Here is an 18,054-nt window from a genome sequence, read left to right on the forward strand (position 1 = left end):
ATCTGACTACTAAAAATTAATTACCGTGGTCACTGAGACAGGGCAGATGCCATAATGCCTGTGTCCCAGGGCTCATTGCTCTCAGTTCAAGTCTCTCTTTGTACCTGTCACCTTGGGGAGTGGCCCACTTATAAATGTGTCCCTTTGTTGTTCTGTTTTATTCAAGAATATCTTAACATTTTGGGTGAAAAGTTTTGGGTCATCTGGTCTACCATCCGTGTGGAAATGAAACTATCAATTCACTCTTCATGCTGCAGGCAGAGAAACCTTTTGAAAATCCAAGTGTGACTGCATTATAGGCCTTCCTTAAAACACACTTGACTAGCTTCCCAATAGTTGTGATAATGAGATTCATAGCCTATAAGGCCCTGAATGGTTTCACCCTTGCTTATTTCTCTAACCTCCTGTTACATTATATTCCTCCCCATTCTCCCTACTCACACAGGTGTTCCTGTGGCTTTCTGGGCTGTATGTTTCCACCCACCTACAATGTGCCCACATCACTTCCAGTTACTCATAATTCAGATTTCAACATAGTTATACAGTGGCATCTATTGGGGTGCATTTCCTCCGGCTCATGTGTATATTGCCTGAAATGTTTTTTTGTTTTTTTTTTTGTACCGCTTACCACAGTCACTTTACATTCAGTTTTGAGATTGTTTTTAATATTTCTTTCCCAGTGGGGTACAAGCCCTTTGAGAGCAAATGCCATATGTGGTCCTCTCATCTCATCAATAAAATTAATGCTGGCTGTGCGCATATTAGCATGAGCAGCCTTAACATCTTGGTCATGTAACACCGTGAAGGTTGTTCCTCCTACCGTATCCTAAAGCGGATGAGTCAACTCTTCTCCTGGATACCAAAAGAAGGAAAGGGGAGAGGAGACATTGGTAATGTGTGTCTGTCACATTGTTTTTTTGCATTATCGATGAATGGTTCTGGATAACTGCAAGTTCCCGAACACAGAATGAATGAACCAAACACGGATTTCACTGTTATCAATGAGTAGCTTGTTGGTTCCGCTACTGTAAGCTCTTCGAGTGTAGAGACCATGTCTGAATTGTACTGTCCCTGGTGCTAGAAGGATTTTTGCACAGGTGTAAGACTATCTAATAATCTACCATTGTGACTGCTGGAGAGATCCCATGGTGGGGAAGATGGAACGCTCCAGGGCCTTTTTAAAAGGTCGTGGAAAGAAACTGGAAAAGAAGTTTGAGGAGGGAGTTTCTAAGTCCTAGAGCGGAAGTGATGGAGAGAAGCAGCTGAAGAGCCCTAGGGAGTAATGCTCCCACGGCCAGCGTCCTCTAAACACAATTGTCCGCTGCGTTGCAAGCTTTATCATCATGTCTGTGATATCATATGGAAGGACTAGGAGAGGGACAGATCCCTGACAGGCAGAGAAGGGGGCCTCAGATAAATAATAAAGATGACAATCTCCTGCCTGCTTCTTCATACTGCTCATCTCTGAAAGGCTTAGTAGGCTTCTTCTCCTGCTGCCAGAGCTCTCCTTCTGGCTGACTGGTCCAGGCTGGTCAAACACCTTCAAAGCCAGTCCTAAACATGTTTATCTGCAGCTATGGGCTTATCAGATCCCTTTTTCTTTGTCTGTGCTGCTGACCAATCTGAAATTAGAGGAGAGGGACCCATTCCCGAACCATGGAAAACCCCTGGCCATCCATGGGGAGCGGGAATGAACTTCAGTGTCTGTCCTAGTCAGGGTTTCTATTCCTGTGCAAAACATCATGAGCAAGAAGCAAGCTGGTGACGAAAGGGTTTATTCAGCTTACACTTCCACACGGCTGTTCATCACCAAGGAAGTCAGGACTGGAACTCAAGCAGGTCAGGAAGCAGGAGCTGATGCAGAGGCCATGGAGGGATGCTACTTACTGGCTTGCTTCCCCTGGCTTGCTCATCTTGCTTTCTTATAGAACCCAAGACTATCAGCCCAGGGATGGCACCACCCACAAGGGGCCTTTCCCCCTTGATCACTAATTGAGAAAATCCCTTACAGCTGGATCTCATGGAGGCATTTCCTCACCTGAAGCTCCTTTCTCTGTGATAACTCCATCTGTGTCAAGTTGAGACACAAGTAGTACAGCATCTAAGTCCCCTCTCTGCTCTGCAGGGCATCTTTTTCTGCCTCTAAGTGTGCCTGGCTCTGTGAGTGTGTGTGTGTGTGTGTGTGTGTGTGTGTGTGTGTGTGTGTGTGTGTGTGTGCAGGTTTACTTTTAATAAATTTTACTTGTTGCTTTCTGCTGCTTTCCAGGTTTTTTTTTTTTTCTTGCCTTTTAATTCTTTTCTTGTCAGAGGAAACAAACCTGTTCAAGACCCCAAGATGGTAACCGTATAGCCTAATATATGGGACTAGATTATCTCTTCAAACATCCCCTTACCTCTTCCCTTCTTGCTACTAGGAGTTTAAAACCAGTAAAAAGCTCCAACGATGTGTGTATTCAGATTGTCCAGCATTGGTCCTACCTAAGGGATTTTTTTTGCTCCTGTCCATGCAAAAGAGAAAACCACATTAGTTCCAGTCCCAGCTGCCAGGCTAGGATCTCACCCTTGCCTTTCCCTAATCAATACACAGAAACTCCTGGTACCATTGGGCGGGGGTGGGGTGGGGTGGGAGGGACTGCATTAAAAAAAATTTTTTTTAAGGATGAAGTGGAGCACACAAAAATTTTTGCTTGCTTTTCTTCAGCTTTCTGCCCAGAGGTGGAGACAACTCTAAGCGCTGCAGGTGGGCATGAAGGTGCCACCCCGCATTACCACAGGGGAAAGAAAAAAGACCTGAACTGTGAAAGCTACCTGGCTCTGTAATGCAGGTTTGCAATGCCTGCTGTTGGAGTTAGTGACAGGGGAGCCCCTCTACCTCTGGGGCTTCTGCAGAGCAGTGAGCTTTGGTGGATCAATACTTTAGTCTTGTCATGCTAATTGCTCATTGGTTGACATTCATGATCCTTCCTTGCTCCCTCCCTATGTAAACTCCTTACAGCTGGAACAGATGCAAAAATCCAGAGCCTTCCAAGCCAAGCTCCTGCAGAAGACAGAAGGCCTAGAAGCCAAGGTACGATGCTCCCCCCACGCCCAAACCCGCCCCCCATTTTCTCATCCTTCTTCTACTTTAAAAAGCTTCATGTCTGTCTGAGTGTGGTAAGGATAGGGAGGCACAAGAACAAAACAAATAAATGCACGGAGTAACTCCTCCAACACATAACTGGCGTTGCCGTTTTCAGAACAAAACAAGATCTCTGCTTCCTTCCACTCCCTCCAAACACAAACATGCGAACAAATAAAAACACCCATCCACCCATTCTGCGAGTTTTGGTCGCAGCCCTTCTGTTGGGGTGATTGTGAGTCTTCAACATTCCACAATGAGCAGGTACGTGCACTGTCCTCTCTGCTCCCGGACTAAGGCACTTCAGACAAAGCTAAAGAATGAGAGAGGGGGGAGCAAGAAGGCACTGTGGGGTGTGTGTGTGTGTGTGTGTGTGTGTGATCACGCCTACCATATTGGCTTCCTGTCCCTGGAACATCAGCTTTCTAGCTGGCTGAGCCTGTCCCCATGATTGTACAGGGTCGCCACTGAGCCCACCTCAACTCCTACCCTGTGAGCTTCAGGCCTGTGCTACGCAGGGTTTTGTTAAGCTGTTTAGTATTAATTGATTTTTTTTCTCCCATTTTTTTTTTCTTTCTTTCCCTGGGCGGGTCAATAGCTGGATGCTTCAGGAGCAGAGGATCTATCAACTGCAGACCAAGCTAGGGAGCTGCCGACAAACCTGGAACGGTAACCTGGCTAGCTCCGGGAGCGCCGACGGCAACTCGGTGGCCCAGCAGTGGGCAGCAGGAAATGTGCCGTGGCCACGAGGCAAGAAATCGACTCTGACCCGATCATTGACACCTGGTAAGTTTCTTTACTTTTGAAAAGTGAGGCAAAAGATCACCACGTCTTTCTTTCCTGACTCAAAAAGTATCGGCAGTGTTTTAGCTGATTTTAGTAATGAGCAAATTCTAGAAGCCCCCCCCCCCCAGACCTGGGAGCATGGGCTGGAGGGGGTAAATGAGGATTCGTGGGATAGATAAGGGCGAACCAAACTCTGATCCGAAGGTGAGCCACTGCAGCCAAGCAGATGTCCTGGGCATTGATCCTTACATTGTGTTATTGATTTTCTCTTGGGGCCAAGAATAGGGTGGACCTATGGAGGACAAGAGCGAAACCGACACCTTCCCGGAGGGCCAAGCGGCCCTAATCGGTGATAACAGTGTTAAGTGGTCAGCCTAGATATGAGGTTTGCTTGGATCTATTGATCTGTGCTCCCCTGGGATATAAATCCTTCTGAATTTGCTTCCGTGGATATAAATATTTATAATTAAAATAGCCTAGGAGCCTCGTATGGGCACAAGGAGAGTGGCCCATTCCAGGTTAAAGCTCCCACACTTCTTTGCACACGTCTCCCACTCGGCACCCCTTTGTACATCTTGCCTTCTGTTTGGAAGCCAACTCTCAGCCAGCCCCTCGGTGTAGCAGCCACGGTGTCTATCAGAAGCCAGGTGAAAAAATCCTTTCTTTCTGACTGCAGCTTCCAGCTGAGGAGCGAGTGTGGCTTCCCAGGGAGGGCTGTGTAATTCATGTACATTCAGGATGCAGGACTCAGAAAGAAATGGGCTATCCGGGTGATGAGGGGGATACAGGACGGAGGAAAAAAAGTATATGCTTTGTTTCTGCTTTTATTGGTGAATCAGTTTGGATCACACGGCAAACGGGCTTTACGCCGCAAATGTTTTCCCCAAGGCTGATGAGACCCTGCAATGGCCACCTTTGCGATATTCGCACTAGGAGAACAACTGGAGGGGTCCCACATTCCAGCTTCCTACCACCTCATAAGTGTAGGCATGGGAGGAGGGAGCAGAGCACCCTTACAAACAGGAATGGGAACGGAGGGATAGTATAGGGAGCCTCCCCAGCGGCAGAGCCATGAATCCAGCCAGCCAGATAACATTGATCAAAGCTTGCCACACGCTGGAAAGACAGCCCTCAACATCCAGTCAGCTTTAGGTTTTAGAATTCTAGGTGGAAGAGCATGTGGGTTAAAAAAAAAAAAAAAAATGCTGTGCTCCTTAAACTAATTATCTGCTTATGTGTTTGGAATACAATCTTTAGAAATTGGGGATTTCCATTTTGATCAGCCTTACTTTGGTATTGAATAGTGTGTCTGCTCTGAGCATGTTTCATTAATGTGTAATTTATGGTAACAGAATTAAATACTTGCAGATCTTAGATTGGCCAGGAATGTACATTAGTGGTTGTGTATGACTGCATGGAATATTTGGGCAATTGTATTGTTTTATTTTTCTCCTGATTGTAGACTATTTCATCATCCCAGAAACTGATAAATGCCCATGTATCTTTGTGCAGGGGTCTGGATTTGGAAAACAGTGATCATAGGCAACTTAGTAATTAATATTTCTCTATTTGCACTTAAATGTCCTTTTCCAAGATTCATATTAGGCTTTGCTTTTGTGGGTTGGTTTGGTTGTTTTTATCCAGATGTGCTATATTCAAAACTCAAAGGCATCTTGTCCAACTCTTTTAGTGGATGGCTGAAGATTAGGGACTATTTCAACTGGTAGTCAAGGGTCAGTATTAGGGACTCCATTTGACTTGGATGATTTATACACAATAAAGTCTCACAAGTATAACTGCAATGGCTTTGTTTTGATGTGGGGACATCTGCAAGTGTGCTTGAAGCTGAAAACCACTTCAAACTAGAAATAGAAGACACTCTGGGGTGTCCTGTATGCCTTCACAACCATGGAGAGAACTGGAATGTGCCTCTCTTTGTTTGATTTATTTTACCCACCCCCCTGCAAATGTGATGTATTTTCTCTGTAGAAATAAGCGTCCAATATTGATGTGAAGATGGAAGGCCCAGGCTGGAACTTCAATCTCCCTTTCCTAGGTTCTAATGAAAAGCATAATTACTAGAAATAGACTTTTTATCTATCCCATGATCTGTGTCTTTCCCTTCCTCTGTGCATCGTTTGTCAGTGTTCGCTTGCATGTTCCCATGGAGAAGCTGTGGGCAAAGTGATCAGAATTTTAAAATGGAATTAAATCCCACCAATTAAATGTGTATTTGTTTATGCTCTTGGTCTCACGAACTCTAGACGGCAGATACATAAACTGATGCCTGTATTTTTGCTACAGGTTGTATTTGAAAGCTCATTGCTAGCTTCAGGGAAATAATTTAATTACAGGGTCATCTAGCTACTGAGGATAACAAGGCATTGCCTTGTAGGAATCTAACTCCTGTGTTACACATGTGTTCATATACTGTACTCTCATTTCTTAGTTTATACATATAGACAGATTTTTTTTCCAACTCAATCTAATGGTCTTGATCTTCAATATATCCAATAATGAAGGTTATGATGAAATCTCACTGTAATTTCTGTATTTATGACAAAATATGATTATATAAATATTTTGCTGTTATTTCCTTGTTAGTAACAGACCTATTGTGTTTCAAAACTCTTGAGCGTTTTGACATGCTCATTTGGCTCTCAGAGCAAACATAAGAGATAACTTAGAGCAGTGGTTGTTATCACTGTTTTACTGATGATATAGCATGTACATGGGGACACATTTTAATGTCAGACTTAAGGCTAAGACCTGAAGCCATGGGTTTCTGGTCAAGTGTTCTTTTTATGGCTATCAGCTGTCTCTGTTAATGTTTGATAACATTTTAGCATATTCAACTACAACCAATGAAATGCATGTATGCAAATGTTGACTGATCTTAAATGAGCCTTAGCAACTTAGCCATGCCCCACCTCAAAGGGCAGAGGAGCTGTTCAGCCATCTTTCTTTGCCCTTTATCAAATCACAGCCTGTCCTCCATTCTGAGGTCATTTGAGACCTATTTTGTTAGGAATTCTGAGCTGTTAATACATCTTAAAGATTTGTTGCCCAGTGTGTTCTATGAAAATTTGGAAAATGACTATTGCTCACTGTGTTTTACAGTCGTTACATATATATTGTGTCTTCATGCCTCTTCTTAATAAAACAGTATGTAAAGTTTGAAACATCAAGTGATTAAAATCTAGAATAAGCTATTCCTTTGGAGAATTCTTACCCTTGCTGAATCAGGTACCACCTGAAACCCATGTCAACTTTGCAAAAATGATTCTATTGTATGTGTGAAGAGAAAAGCATACAGACTAACAAGGGAAGTCAATCAGTATAGAAATTTACTTATTAAGAGATTAAATCAATTAAGTATTAAAATCAATTTTGTTTCTGATACACTAACAGGTATTTCTTATTAAAACACTGATGTAGCCCAGTAGTAGATGTATATTAAATACAATATTAAAGCAAAAATGACCATAAAAGATGTTAACTGCTTACAAGGATGTGTTTATATAATACAAAACCAGTTGCGATTTCTATAGGTGACATTAATAGTGGCATTATTAATGTTGCTGTGGTTTGTTTCCTATATTTGCAATGGAAGAAAATTCAATGCTAATGAAAACAGAACGGTTTTGTCTTGTTTCCCCAGTCCATGTTCATAGGCTTGCTGTGCTCTCTCTAGTCCTTGGAAGCCTGTGGGTGCCTGTTAAGAACCCCTCCTCCTAAACAGCTTGCACTTCTCCTACAAAGCCTGACTGAAGCATCCAATAGAACATTAGCAGCCCTCCCTCAGCTGGAGTCAGTGGCTACTCTTCTGTGCCCAGAGTGCTCTACAATCTCTCTAGCCTGGCACCTGGATCTGTGTCAATTTGCTTTGTCCCTCCTGCAAGAGGGTCACTCCTGAAAACGTAGATAATGCCTTGGACTTTACCACGCCGAGTACAGTATCTAGTCTATATCGTAGATATTTTACTAGATGATGAAAGGAATAAAGATGGAAAAATTCAAAGGCAGAGAGCCTTTTAAAGACCACAGACTTTACAATTTGAAATTAATGTTGGTAGATTGGTGGTTTGCTTGGGTCAAATTCTCTCTTGATCCCAGGTGCTAAGATAACCACATGGACCTGTCCTGTTTCCCCTTCAGTGCAAGTCTCAAGTAATAACCTCTTTAGAGTCATATGTGCAGGATGGAGGGATGGTTCCGTTGTTAAGAGCACTTGTTGCTCTTGCAGAGGACCCAGGTTCAATTCCCAGCATCCACACGTACCCATAAACCTAGTTCCGGGATTCTAATGCCCTCTTCTGACCTCTGCAAGCACCAGGCACACACAGGGTATACACACACAAACACACACACACACACACACACACACACACACAAACACACACACACACAAACACACACACACACAAACACACACACACACACACAAACACACACACACACAAACACACACACAAACACACACACACAAACACACACACACACAAACACACACACACACACACAAACACACGCACGCATAGACAGGCAGGCAGGCAGATAGACAGACAAAACACACATAAAACAAAATGGATAAATCTAATAAAAAATTAAGTCATATTAATGACCATTAAGCCAATATTAATGACCTACTGTGATTAGTACCTGAGGTTCAGATCTGTTCAACTTCTTGTAAACATGTACGGTGAGGAACACCTTGACCCGCGTTTGCAAATGTGAGGGAAGGGCAGGCTGTCATGGAGATAAAGGACTTTTTTCCTGAGCCTTTCTGAACCTTACCAGCCGACTTTTAAAAGACAGGAAAACAGCTTTGATGCTAAAGCCATTTATAAAGTGTAAGTCCTCTCTAAAACTCTATGTTCTGGAAAATCATTATTTAATATTTCCTTGAAAACCAGAACACTAATAATAAAGGCATCCTCAGTCCTTAGCATGGATGTTTTATGTGGGATAAACACAGATGGTCATATACATAAAGCCACATTTGCGGACATGCACTCAGCTTCTCAATATTAATGTCACATAAAAATCAGGACTTATTCATGCATGCTGACTTAATTTTATGTGTACCTCTTTTTTTCACAGTAATAAATATTTGTCATTTCTGTGTAAATGAATGGGTATTCACAGATCAAAGTGAGGCTGCATATTTCTTGGGCATATTTATTTTGATCTACAATGAACCCATTTATAACAGGGAGAAGATATATATCAGAATAGATAAAATTGGAGGAAATATAGCTGTTTTTATTATCAAGTAGCTGTCATCCATTTAATATCACTTTTGCATGAATGCACATTGAACCCCCGTCTTTGATTAACAGTTCAATGGCATGCGATCATGTCTGACCAGAAAATGACAATAAACCTCACAAATTTAAGTTACTAAATTGAAACTGAGTAAAGTTCATTTTGCCCCGCCAATAAGGCAAAGACCCAAGTAAAATGTATTTATCATACAAAGGTCATCAATAAGTATATTTGGGCAATGGACGCGAACACACCCTTCAGAGCCTGGCTCAGATTTCAGTACTCGCACCTACCTACTGTAGCAGAAGGTTGAAAATTACCATTCTGGGTTCTCATTCTCTTTAACATTCCCAGATGGAATGTTACAGAAACTTAGATGAAAAACCAAGCAGTACAACAGTGGATGAAGCTAAGGGGCTCGTGGCTCTGTGGATCAAGAATTGCTCTCAAAGAATTGGCTCCTGTTAACTCCTTTCTTTTGAGAGAAAGCAGCATAGGTGATCTCTTATGTGTTTTGGCTCCTGAGGTTCATAATTGATACATGCATACTTTTTACATATGCAGGCCCTTCTCTAATGTAATCATCTTTCTCTTGGATTACTATTTCTTGTCTCAATTTCCTTACTCTTACAAAACTTTCTTGTATTCTTATTTAACCCCCAATTCTCTTGATTTGGTTTACAACCCTGGAGTTCTTCAGGGGGAAAAAATCCACCCAAACCTGAAAGGTAAGAAATATTTGGGGGTTGAGAGGCTCCACCCAGCAGCTGACTCAAATGGATGCAAAGACCCACAGCTAAACAGTGGATGGAGCTTGGGGACTCCTATGGAAGAGTTAGGGGAAGGATTGAGGGCTCCAAAGGAGATAGGAACTCCACAGGAAGACCAATAGAGTGAACTAACCTAGACCCATGAGGCTCTCGGAGACTGAACCACCAACCAAAGAGCATACACTGGCTAGACCTAGGCCTCCTGCACATATGTAGCAGATATGCAGCTTGGTCTTCATGTGGGTCCCTAACAACTGGAGAGGGGGCGATCCCAAAAGTTGTTGCCTGTCCATGGCCTCAGTGGGAGAGGATGTGTCTAGCCCCACAGAGACCTGATATGCCAGAGTGTTGGGGGGGGGGGATACCCAAGGAGGGCCTCCACCCTCTCAGAGTAAAAGGGAAGGAGTTTTGTGGGAGGGGTTGTGGGAGGGGGTGACTGAGAGGGGACAGCGATCAGGATGTAAATTGAATTTAAAAAAGAACAGAAATATTTGGGAGATCAATCAAACCTGCTTAGATATATGTAGAGAAATACCTACCAATACTTATTTGCAAATAAATGTGGGCATTGCTAGCAGAAGAAATATTTTAGTATAATACTGTATACATCATTCCTAGGCAGGAGGGAAAATGTAACAAGATGGGTGGGCCACTTCAAATATATTAAGTGGTATAGCAGACACTTCCTTATTATTTTAGCTGTGAGATAATTTCATAATGAGACATAGCTTTCGCTTCACTTATACAAGCACTTTAAACGTTTCTAATCTTCCCTATGTTGGGTTCTTAGTAATATTTTAATTGCCTTGCACTGATGATGCACAGGACTGGGTCTCACAGATGTGTTTTCGTGCAAGTAGATCGTGTGCTCAGAGCACAGTCCCTCTTCCTGCCCTCTCTGCCCCTCCCCTCCCTTCCTCCTCCCTTCTACTACTTCCGTTGCTGACCTAGACGTTTTCCTGTCTAAATTCGTGTCAAATATAGACATGCAATCTTATGTGTCTGTATAAAAAAAAATCTGTATTCTACAAATGGCAGAATCTACGCAGTATTTGTTTTTCTGAAACTCACTTGATTTGCTTAACGTGATTATCCATAGTCCCCTGGTTTCGTCCATTTTTCTGTAAATGGCACAACGTCTTCCATCTTCATGGCTGAAGAACTATCCATTGTGTGTATATACCCCCCCCCATTTTCTTTATAAAAATTAGAATTCATGCATGAGTTCTGTATTTACATAATTTTCAGCCCTCCCTTGCCCCACTAACTCCTCCTCTACCCTCTTAAGTTCACATCCTCTTTTTTTGTTATTATCACACACGCACAAGCACATACACGTACAACCTGCAGCATCCATTTGTTCTTGCTTGCATGTATACATATTTAGGGCTAACCACTTGGAATTAAATAAAATATGGGGCCGGGGGCTCATTCTTGCTCCCTTCGGTGGCTGATAATTACCTATAGCTCTTCATCATGGAGTGGGGCCTTGTGAAGTTTTCTCCATTCGTGTTGGGCGTGGGATTGTCACTGTTCGAGTCTTGTTTAGGCAACTGTATTAATGACACTTCACGGGTACAGCTCCCCTGTCATATGTAGAAGACAACATCTCATAGCAGATGTCCTGGTTTTCTGGATCTTATGATATACCTGCCCTTCTCTCATAAGATATCCCAGAGCCTTAGGAGTAATAATAGTCTTGTACATGGAGCAGTTAGTGTTGGGCAACGGATGATCAGCTGTTCTTTGCATTTTGACATGGATTTCTGTGATGGTTTCCATTCGCTGCAATAATAAGCGTCTCTGGGGGGAGGTAAGAGCTACACTTATCAGTGAGTGTGAAGATAAGTATTCAGGATGTGGTTAGAAATTACACTAGTTTAATAAAGTGGCAGTAGTAGGGGCTCTTTTAGGGTCCATGACCTCACCAGCTGTGGGTGGTTGCCTGGGTTTACAGCACCAGGCATAAATTCTCTCCTGTTGAGAAGACCTTGACTCCAATTAAACAGCTCTTGGCTATCCCCACAATATGTGTGCCACTACTGCACCCTGGTATATACTGCACCCTGGCATATACTGCACCCTGGTATATACTGTACCCTGGTATATACTGCACCCTGGTATATACTATACCCTGGTATATACTGCTCTCTGGTATATGCTGCACCCTGGTATATACTGTACCCCGGTATATACTGCTCTCTCGTATATGCTGCACCCTGGTATACACTGCACCCTGGTATATACTGCACCCTGGTATATACTGCTCTCTGGTGTATATACTGCACCCTGGTATATACTGCACCCTGGTATATGCTGCACCCTGGTATATACTGCACCCCGTATATACTGCACCCTGGTATATACTGCTCTCTGGTATATACTGCACCCTGGTATATGCTGCACCTTGGTATATAGTGCCATGTTAGTTGTTGTGGTTAGTAGGCTTTACAGCTGGCCAGCCCTGTTGACTGCTATTCTCCCTTGGCAGCTTGTGTATCTCCTGTAGATACTATGGGAGCTGGTCCTCAGGAAAGAGGCTCTCAGGTCAGTTCCAGCCCAACATTTCTAAGCCCAAAACGTTAAATTCTCTTCATCTATTCCTTTGTTGACAGACACCTGCGTAAGTTCCATAATTTAGCTACTGTCCATAGACCAGCAATACAAATTGCTGTGCAAATGTGTTTGTGGTATGCTAACTTGACACCCCTTAGGTAAATAACCAGAAGCTTGCTGGGTCTTGTGGAATTTCTGGTTTTAGTTCTTTTGAAGATCCTCCATACTCCGTTCCCCTGTTCAGATTCCCACCGCCGGTGTATGACGGTTCCCCTGTGTTTATGTCCTCACCCGTATTCATGGGTCCTTGTTTTCTTGATGCCTGGCATTCAGATAGGGGCAAGATAAAGGATCAGTGTGATTTTAAGTGTACCTCCAAGGTTTATTGACCGTTTGTCATTCATCTTTCAAGAACTGCCCGTTAGTTCCATTGGCCTGTTTGTTGATTGATTCCCTTGTCTGTTATTTAGATTTTTTAGGTTTTTTTTTTCTATATTCTAGATACTATTCAACCCTCTGTCAGATGTATAACCAGCGAAGGTCTTCTCCCATTTTTATAGTCTGTCGCTTTGCTCTCGTTCCCTCTGCTGTGCGGAAGCATCTCCACTTCGTGAAGTCACATTTTGTCAGCTGTTGGCATTCTTTCCTAAGCAACCATAGTCTTACAGGAACTTTTCTTCCATGCCTCTATCATGACGCATCCTTCCTACTTTTCCGTCTGACTGCTTCAAGGAGAAGAAACCTCTCTCCAACAACAGCAACATGAAAGACCTGACAACATCTTCGGGGTCCTACCTTGAAATAGAGGCTACATTAACTCAGTATGCTTATTAATCTAACCATCAACAAATATTTCAATGATTCACAGCTTGTATATTTTACAAACAAAAAAGTGTTCTTGGTCATTGTCATCTATTAAATATGACACACACACCCATGCCTAGTAATAGAGTGAATCCTATAGAAAGAGAAAATGATAGGAGAGAGGTAGAGGGTAGTGATGTCGAATGCAGGAGGAAGCTTTGAAGATAGACAGACAGATCACTCTAGACAAATGTGCTCACTCTTTTAAATCACCTTACAAGATTAATGGGCGAAGGGGCTGCGCCAAAGTTAATAAATACGGGTTTTCCTAAAGCATTCGATACACCGCCGAGTGAATTTTTCACTTGCAAAATTAATTCAAATTGGGTAGACTGTGTGCGGGGTCACACAGATTGAAAATTGCCTGCAGAGCCATAAACAATGGTGGCAATGTCACCTCCTCCCCTCTAGGTTGGAGGCATCTGTTGCATCTGTGCAGACTGGGGGCCACCTCTGTGCCCCAGAACTGCCTGCCTACTAATCTCAAGGAAACTGCAGAATCCACAGATGTTGACGTAGGAAGTCTCAGGGGGGAAAGGTACGATTAGAAGATGCAGTTGAAGATGAGAACAGAGAGCAGAATTTAGTTTTGGGGGATACCTTGTGTGGCGACGAAGAGCAGACAAGAGGATCCACACGTGCTTCAGATTTGAGTTCATGCAAAGAAATTAAATGAAATGATGTAAAGATAGTGCGAATTGGTTCATAAATATTGTGGTTCTTATTAAATGAAACTGTTAGGGTAGCAGTAATTTCCCCCCAATACATGCTTAAGAGAGACTAGCCAATCATTCTGAGAGACCTTCACCTATAGGTGTCCTTCTGATTAAAACAAAGAGAAACAACTCCAAGTCATGCTCCTGTAAGTGCCGGGCAATTGTAAGATTGTGGCTGATTTCATTGTTGGAATTCTCTTTTTGTTGTTGTTGTTTTTTGTTTTTTGTTTTGTTTTGTTTTGTTTTGTTTTGTTTTTTGAGACAGGGTTTCTCTTTATAGCCCTGGCTGTCCTGGAACTCATTTTGTAGACCAAGCTGGCCTTGAACTCAGAAATCCCCCTGCCTCTGCTTCCCAAGTGCTGGGATTAAAGGAGTGTGCCACCATGCCCAGCTTGTTGGAATTCTTTAATGTCACAAATTTTTCATTGTTTGGGAGCAGAATGGAGTCTTTTAAGGTAAACAGGATAAAATGTGGTATTTCTCCTATCGATAGTGTCATCTTACTTACCATCAGAGTCTCTTCACATCCACCATGTTCCCCCATGCTCTTGGCCACATTGTTGGGCGCAGAGGGCATCCGCATCCTGCAGTTGGAAATGTGGGGACAGAGGTTCAGAAGGAGGTGAGTGGTTTACACTCTGTCATTCGTAAATGACAAGGTTGTGACTAACAGGCTGACTTTATGAATGGCTAACCTCAGCATCTTTCCACTAGGCAACATGCGTCTCATGTCTCTTCTATTTAAGAGACTGCCTTAAAACCCTTATCCCTAGGGTCTAGCCTTGGCTTTAACTTTCTTCCCTGATGAAATAAATGACATAATGAAAGGGCATGATGTGGAATCTGAAGGTACCGACAATGTTTAATTCATTTTCCTCCTCTACGCATTTGTACTTCTTCATCCCAGAGCTGTCAAGCCCTTGGTGGATGCTGAACCCTGCTGGCTTCACAGGTCAGTCATCCTAGCTCCTCTTGGTAAGTTCACATCTCCTGAGTCAGGCTAGAAGCTCCATGAGAGAAGACCCTTGTGTCTGCCTATTCACTGCAGTGTCTCCAGCTCTTAGCATATGATAACGAAACACCACATCCCTTCAAACTTCTGTTAAGCTCTGGCTAAAGCACCTTGTGCTTCATCCCTACTAACAGCAGCAAGTACAAAATACCCCCACTGCACACACTGAAAGAGTAGAAGTCCTGAAGCATCAGCCACATAACATAGAAGGTCCTATGTGCAATAATACCAAGGCCACCTTCTTACTGATGCCCTTCCTAATATGTCCCTGACTAAGTCTCAGTCTCACCAAACAAAAGCAGTTATACATAGAGCACCTAGAAATCATGTAAGCCGCAGATATCCCTTCCCACAAGTGGATCCGTTGTGTGGCTTTTCAGAGAGAACGCTTTGGTCACGCCCACCCTCCCCTCCCGCCTTAGACTTATTGCAGTCGGGTGAAGGTACCTGAAGTCTTCAGCAAAGCGCCGGGTGTAATTTAGCACGGCCAGATGAATTATGGGCTCGCCCTTTAGGAAAAGGCTGGGAGCCCAGCCCTGCCTGTCAGATAGGTCCCTGCCTCCTGGTGAACTCTGCAGGTGAATGAATCAGTACTTGGCACATCAGCATTTCATAGAGCAGCCATGCTAATGTCTTTTTGAAATGAAACCGAGAGAGCTGTTAACCTCGGTTAGCTAGGTGTCCCCTCTGTGACCGGGATAAATCATCAGTGTGGAGTCCAAGGATTCTTTCTGTCCTCACTGCTGTAACTCTGTCCTTACTGCTGTGGGGGGTTAGGGCTAGAGCTATGGGGGAAATTGGTGGTGGTGGGGTAAATCTCAGAATACTAAATATAGATTATTTCTCTTGCAAAGGAGAAATAGTTATCACTTCTCCTTACCCTGCCCCAATTTTTAATTTAGTTCAATTGGACATTTTTACTTTTTTTTCTTTAAACAAACCTTTGATGTCTGTGTCTGTATTACATGTGAGCATTTACAGGATGCATCTGTGTATATTTCTCTTAGTTTCCATTCTATTGCTGCAAGGAGACACCCTGATGAAAGGCAACTTACAAAATGAAGGATTTAACTGGGAACTTGCTTACAGTTTCATAGGGTCTGCCCAGGACCACCGGTGACAGGGGACATGGTGGCAGGCAGGCATGGTGCTGGAGTAGTAGCTGAGGGCCTACATCCTGAACCACGGGCAGGAAGCAGAATGAGGCTGGGGTTGGCATGAGCTTTTAAAACCTCAAGGCTCCCCAGCCCAGTGATACACCTCTTCTAACAAGGCCATGCTTCCTAACTCCCTAAACAATCCACCAACCAGGGAAACAGACGTTCAAATCTATAAGCCTATGGGGGCCGTCATCGTGGCAAACGCCATAGTGTGCATGTGTGTACGTGAGCATGTGTGTACATGTGCATATGTAGAAACTCCCAGAAGATCTGACACCTGAAAACTTGCCCTTCACTGGAAGAGTAGCCATAATTAGCCAGCCAGAGAGATTCTCTACCATTTCTTGAATATCGCCCCAAAGGCTCAGATTCCAATAGCATCCCTGTGAAAGCCAAGTATCAGCCTTGTGAGTCAGGAGTCACTCTGGATGGGAAGTGTATGCAGCAGGGTTACGTCCAGACCTTCCCTAGTTGTTGCCGCTACCGTGCAACCAGGCCATGTGCGACCGGGCACAGGGATTGTTTCCTCTGACAAGCTAGTACACAGAGAGTGCTCTGACCTTTTCTTCCTTCTTTGTGCCCTGAAGGATCTTGCCCTCCACCTCTAGCTGTCCCAAGGAAAGCTCACATATTGCTTGATAACACCAGGCCTTGACATTTACAATGAGGTAGACAGTCCCTTTGATCAGCTCCAATGTGTATATTATTCCCTCTCACCTTTTCTTTTAAGGATTTTGAACTTAAAACAAAAGGTAGATGGTTGATTTTTCTTATTTAATTTTATGTCTCTACTTATTCACTTCACATCCCGTTCACTGCCTCCCTCCTGGTTGAAATTTTTAAATTGAGGTTCACGACTAAGTACGTGCTCAGGAGAAGTGAGAAGAAAGATGCTGGACGAGTCCTCAGCCAAAAGGTAAACAAGGGATAGTAACGGCCATGCAAGGTCATCTCAACAGTCTTGGACTCAACACTACCAACTTTTTACATCCTGGAGGGAAAAAAATAGAAAAGTATAAACCTTGAAAAAAGCAATGGAAGGTGTATAGGGGCCTACCTACCTTGTCTGAACAGGACAGACTTTGCTATGCTTGTTCTGTTGCCAGAGTACTGTTGCTGAGCTGTTTCTCCGGCCCAAAAGGCACGTTGTTGGGTGTCTCTTAATTGTTCACTTGATGGAGGGAGAAGCTGGCTTCCATTGACGGAATTTAATCAGCAAGGCACATTGCATCCTGCACCATTTTGCTTGGGTTTAATTTTTCCTGTGATTCTTTTGGAGATTATAATAGAATCTTTATAAAAAGTGAAACTGAAGCTCAGAAATGCTAACAAGCCTTCCCAGGATGCAAAGCTTTTTCATTGAAATATTAGAAGCACTGTGTAAATCTTGTGGGAAGTCTCAGGTTCCTACCTACCCTGTGCCGGGTACTGAACCTGCGGTTTGAGACATAGGAGGTGGGCACTCTACCTTGAGCTACACTCTCAGCCTGTGAAGATGGTCTGCAGGAGTTCCTTTGTTTTCCAGACTCCAGTGTGATGATACCAAAGGAAGAAGATTATAAGGACCATTTAGCGTTCTTCAGTATGGAGAAAACAGCCCTTACTTGATGGTTGGCTTCATTTCTTGTGTGTGTAGTGCTGCGGATGGAGCTGGGGCATTCCACATGATAAGCAGATGCTCTGTCACTGGCCTGTGTCCCCGGACCATGTTCACCTTTTACTTTGAGATGAGATGCCATGAGCTGTCTAGACCAGCCGGGAATTTTCTCTGGAGCCCAAGCAAGCCTTGGATTTGCAGTCTTCC

The 18,054-nt window shown here is 43.4% G+C and overlaps 1 protein-coding gene across 5 annotated transcripts in view; it reads left to right on the forward strand.

Moving 5' to 3' along the window:
• Window positions 1-2,973: 2,973 nt before the first annotated feature.
• Pmfbp1 (polyamine modulated factor 1 binding protein 1) overlaps window positions 2,974-18,054 on the forward strand; it is a 164,828-nt gene continuing 149,747 nt past the window's right edge. For 4 of the 5 annotated variants that reach the window (XM_011248452.1, XM_011248456.1, XM_011248453.1 and 1 more), the window contains exons 1-2: window positions 2,974-3,067; window positions 3,717-3,904. The gene's annotated coding sequence lies outside the window, so the exon portion shown is untranslated. Of the gene's footprint in view, window positions 3,068-3,364; window positions 3,383-3,716; window positions 3,905-18,054 lie in introns of those variants that run through there. The other variant, XM_011248454.3, reaches the window with a different exon arrangement.

Source organism: Mus musculus, chromosome 8, assembly GCF_000001635.26.
Source record: "Mus musculus strain C57BL/6J chromosome 8, GRCm38.p6 C57BL/6J".
Classification (NCBI taxonomy): Eukaryota; Metazoa; Chordata; class Mammalia; order Rodentia; family Muridae; genus Mus; species Mus musculus.